The sequence below is a fragment of the Podarcis melisellensis genome, assembly GCF_964234715.1.
Source record: "Podarcis melisellensis genome assembly, chromosome: 5".
Lineage (NCBI taxonomy): Eukaryota > Metazoa > Chordata > Lepidosauria > Squamata > Lacertidae > Podarcis > Podarcis melisellensis.
In genome coordinates, this window is record NC_138537.1 from 49013521 (window position 1) to 49018909 (window position 5389).

A 5389-nucleotide genomic window follows, 5' to 3' on the forward strand; every position below is an offset into this window, starting at 1 on the left:
AGTCTAATTGTGCCCACTATTTAGTGCTTATGGAATCAATAATAATCTCTGAGAACCTATGAAATCCAAACAAATTCTGTACCACAACAGCTTTTTTTATTTGTGATGTTCCATATTCTGAAGTCCCCCTTCTGGTGCAAACACGTGCTTTGAGTGGAACTTCATACAATTTAAAATACTCATTGTGACTGTTTGCCATATAGAGAAGTGACATTGCATGATCATGAGTGCCTTGAGATCCTGCAAAAGCTCTGGCTGCAGCTTTTACTAGCATGAATATAGGCAAGAGAAGATTATGGCAACTTCAGACATATATGAATATATTTGTATCCCAAATTCAGAAAGTGTTTCAAGCAATCCTGAGAAGTATTAAATGAGAAATCTTTTGTATTTTTAAATCTTGTAGTTCAACAGTTTTAGCATTCTGTAACTTTGGAGCCAGTGTGGTGTAGTGATTAAGAGCGGTAGTCTCATAATCTGGGGAACCGGGTTTGCGTCTCTGCTCCTCCACATGCAGCTGCTGGGTGACCTTGGGCCAGTCACACTTCTGTGAAGTCTCTCAGCCCCACTCACCTCACAGAGTGTTTGTTGTGGGGGAGGAAGCGAAAGGAGAATGTTAGCCGCTTTGAGACTCCTTCGGTTAGTGATAAAGTGGGATATCAAATCCAAGCTCCTCTTCTTCTTCTTCTTAGCCTAAAGTACACTTACTTGGGAGTATGCCCTGTTGAACTCAATTGGATTGACTTCTGAGTAGTGTCTTGCACTGTTAGTCTGCCACTGTCCTAATGGAATCATCACACCTATTAAAATACCATTTTAGTCATGCTTAGTTGCAAATGAGATCTTTGTATAAGTTTTAAGAGCCTCGCCTTTAATTTACTATGCACATTTAGTAATATGTCTAGACAAGCCTCCCCCCCCCCCACTTAAAGCATATTACTTAAATAAAATATTCTAATTAACATATCCCAGGCCTTAAAATCAAATGCTTTCTAAAGCACAGTGTTTCCTTTCAAACTTCACTGCAGGGCAACAATGCAAAACCTGATTGTTTTATTTACATCTTTTTTCCTTATGTGGTGCACCTTTAACAGACTGAGCCAGCAAATAATTTCTGAGGGTGTCGGTGGTTTATGTGTTCTTACTTGGTCTGCAGTTCCACAAATCACAGAAGAACAATGGGTTTCTGTACATCAGATTTTGTGCAATGTGTTATACAACACATTTCATATAAATACAGTCATGGACTGGAAAAGCTTACGTCTCATGGAGTCATTATACTTCATAATTTTCAAATTGCTATTGTCTGGTGAATGTCTCATCCTTACTTTACTAGCCAAGAAAACCACAGAGATTGTAACTTAACAGTGCAATCCTGTGCAGGTTTCCTCAGAAGTTAGTCCCATAGTATCCAGTCAGACTTACCGTACTCCTTAGTAAGTGTGTTCAGGAGTGCAACCTAAAGAAAGACATTTCAACAGTATTGCTCTTAAAGAGTGGAAGTGTTATTAGTGGCTAATCAATCACTTTAGGCCTATTCAGAAGTTCACACGCAGGCACAAACTGTGTTGGGGGACACAGGGCTGGCAGAATGTGAATATTTTAAAATAAATGAAAGACACCCAACCAGCTTTACTGCATATAGCAACAAAACCCCACATTTCCTGACTCTTCTTCTATGCACACATACTCACTTAGAAGTGCCCAAGACCAGGCACCAAGAGGGAACAGGTATCTGTTAATTTCCCCATGCCTCATGCCACTTTTATTCTCATTAATTATTATACAGTGGAACCTCTGTTGTTGAACGTAATCTGTTCTGAAAGACCGTTTGACTTCCGAAACTTTTGACAACTGAGGCGCTATGGGCGGTTGGCAATTTCAATGGAGAAAATAGAGAAATGCGCCTTTAGAAGCTGTTTGACTTCCGAGGCGCGTTCGAAAACTGAAGCATTCACTTCCGGGTTTGGGGGGTTTGGGTTCCGAATAGCTCAGCTTCCAAGATGCTCAAAAACCAAGGTTCCACTGTATGATAATGATAATGATAATAATATTTATATGCCACCCGTCTGACTGAGCTGCCCCAGCCACTCTGAGCGGCTCCCAACAAAATATTAGACAAAATAAAACTTCAAATATTAAAATTACAGCAGTGTTTACAGATTGGTGCTCTGGGATCATTATTTTCTTCGATTCAAGCTGGATGGACAACAGCCCAATCCTAGCCATGACTGCTTAGAAGTAAATCCTATTGAATTCAATGGACCTTATTCACAGGTAAGTGGGTTTAGAATTGCAGCCTAAATTTATATAGTTTGCAGCTTTTCTGACACAAGGACTTTGTTTTCTTTATGATAGGGTCTATATAGCCTAGCGAATGACAACCAGAGCACTGCTTCTGATTCAGGCTTCTGTATTCTCCCAAGATAGATAAATATAAAATAATAGAAATTCTCAAAGGTACTCTTGATATTGATCTCTCTGGGAATACTCTAGATGTTGTTACTGTACATATTACTTGGATAGCAGATTGACACTTAACTGTACTACAGGAAGGCCTGTCCATTCTATCTCCTCTGCTTACTTATGCCCTTAGGCTACACACATACTGAATGTGCCTGAGACAACAGCCGAAACCAGAAACGTCTCCCTTGCCACTTCTTTTTTGTATGCAGGAGCTTCATTTCTCAGCTGCAAAGAGAATCATGTATCTGAGCATACTAGTGACAGTCTGCTTTAAAAAAAGCAAGAAGCTGCTCATTTGACTTGTGTTCGTGGTGCACTAAATAGCAGATAATGCACACACACACACACACATTTTATTTTTATATTTTATAATATTTTATTATTAAGCAGTATAGGGGGAAAGGGCGGGTAGCTTAGGGCATTAATCACTTTCATGATAATGGATCTGGTCAGACATTAAACATTTAGAGAGAGAGATTCAGTTGTGCAAAAGGATCTTTGCTAGCACAGTGGGACATCCGGTGGTTCCCAAACTCTCTAGAGATTTTTGCAGGGAATTTGGTGGAGTGGGGAAGAGGAGGATACACTAGCCCTATGGCACTAGTGAACATCTGCTGTGACTGCACGGTATCTCATCCTTATGCCTTTACCCAAGTATAGTAAGTTGTGAATGAGTCCCACTGAAAACAACGGGTGGAGTTCAACTTTATATTCTTCCCAACAGTCCATTTGTTGCAAGCATTTCAGCTTGTCAGATGGAGTCATCCCCACTCTCTTCCTGCTGCATGCTGTTCTGGGGTTTCTCCTGGCTCTAAGGGGCCAATTTCAGTGGGTGCACAGGAGGAGGAGGAGAGTAGGAAAGGGCCGTTCCACAAATGGAAGTCCTTATGCAGGGCTGCCCCTGACAGGGTGCTATAGGTGAATCCAACACAATGAATGGGACTTAACTATAGTAGTGGCTCACTTGTTTCATTCATTTCAATGTGCTGCACCCCTACTAGACATACTTCCCTTTATTATATTGCATTTTTATTATTTTAGGTGTAGTCAGTGCTTTTTTCTGGGGGGACACAGGGGTACGCATACCCCTAAACATTTTGTGAATTAAGTTTGGACTCACTGAGGGGCAGTACAGTGGTACCTCAGGTTACAGACGCTTCAGGTTACAGACTCAGCTACCCTAGAAATAGTACCTTGGGTTAAGAACTTTGCTTCAGGATGAGAACAGAAATCGCGTGGCGGCAGCGGGAGACCCCATTAGCTAAAGTGGTACCTCAGGTTAAGAACAGTTTCAGGCTAAGAACGGACCTGCAGAATGAATTAAGTTCTTAACCCGAGGTACCACTGTATTTCAATATGAGTAGGAAAATGAGAGTAACCCTAAACATTTTTTTAGGGGAAAAAAAGCACTGGTGTAGTTAAGTGGTGACCATTTTAGGTGTGATAAGTGTCCCTGTCTTCGAATGCAAAGGACACAATCCAATGGAAGTCACTCCTGTTTAAGACTCATTGAAACATTTAGCTGCACACTAATTCAACTGATAGGATGCTAACATTTGCTACATTGCATCCAGCAGAAGGAAATCCTTGACATCCCCTTTCTTCTCCTCTTTGTGGTGGTAAACATGAGATTGAAAGCACCTACATCTGTTTTAAATGAACTGGAACACTTTGCTGCCAACTGAGACACATGGCACCTCATCGTTACATGTTTTCTCTCTGGCTCTTTTCTCAGTATCTCCTGCTTGCTGATAATAGTAACTCCTTTTGTTTATCTATGGGGAATTTTACCTGGCTCTGTTACTACTCTCTTAGATGTTACTGGGTTTTCAGTAAGGGTTTTTTTAGATTTGTGTTTTGTCACATTTTTTATTGTTTTGTTGTGGTTATGCACTGCTTCAGGCACCATTTTCATTGGTAGGGAATGTGGCACATAAATTCAAGAACTGTATCTAAATAAGATAAATAAATGGAAACCTTAAGTGTTGTCCTGTGAAACTAGATGTCAGAATGCATGCAAACTATATATCAGTATAGTACAAATAAATCAAACTAAAGGAGCCCAATGCTTATAGACGGGCATTAGGATAAGTATATCTTAAGAAAGTTCTTATTCAGACTTGGCTTCAGGCAATGAAACGTCATAGATGTAGAACTCTAGTGAGTGAAATTTCTAGGGAGCAAATTAGGCTAAAAACATCTTCTAGAGACAGCTAGAAAGGAATCACACACCACTTGAAAATAAGGCAAGTTATTCAGTAAATGTTTCATTTATTGGGTCTTCTTCCACTGCTGTTTAGGGTTAAAAGACACGCTGTCAATAAAAATGGTAAATTTATGGATGGTTTGGTTTTTCAGAGCCTCGGTCCTTGTTACATACATGTATTAAGCTTGATATTGCCTCATGATAGTGTGAGATTACATTTCGATCACTGCCCCTTTCTTTCAGACTAATAATATTTTTGTTGTCTGGTGAAACTTACTAATAAACCTTGGAATTATAGCAGAATATAGGTTCAAAGAATTTAGTGGTCTACATGGGCATGGCTAGTAAAAAGAAGCTTGGCTTTTAAGACGTTAAGTACCAAAAAGGCTGGGATTTGTTTTTTGTTTTAAAAAATTGGATTCCTTTTAATAACGTTCTTACAGAAACACTCCAGTGTTCAAGCTTATAAAAGAAAAGCAAACAGAGAAGGCTTTTGATGCACACTCTTGGGAGTATTTATCCATCCACCCCCAATTCTCAGATTTCACACGAAAATTTTAAAATGCATAAAATGTAGGGAAACATGATTGCAATGTGATTTCTGTTTGCTCTAATAGGGACACAGAAATGCACACATTCAATTGCAAGCAATCAGGTTTAAACTAACATGGTTGCAGATAGACAGTGTAGCATAGTGGATAAGGTGAGGACTGAGAA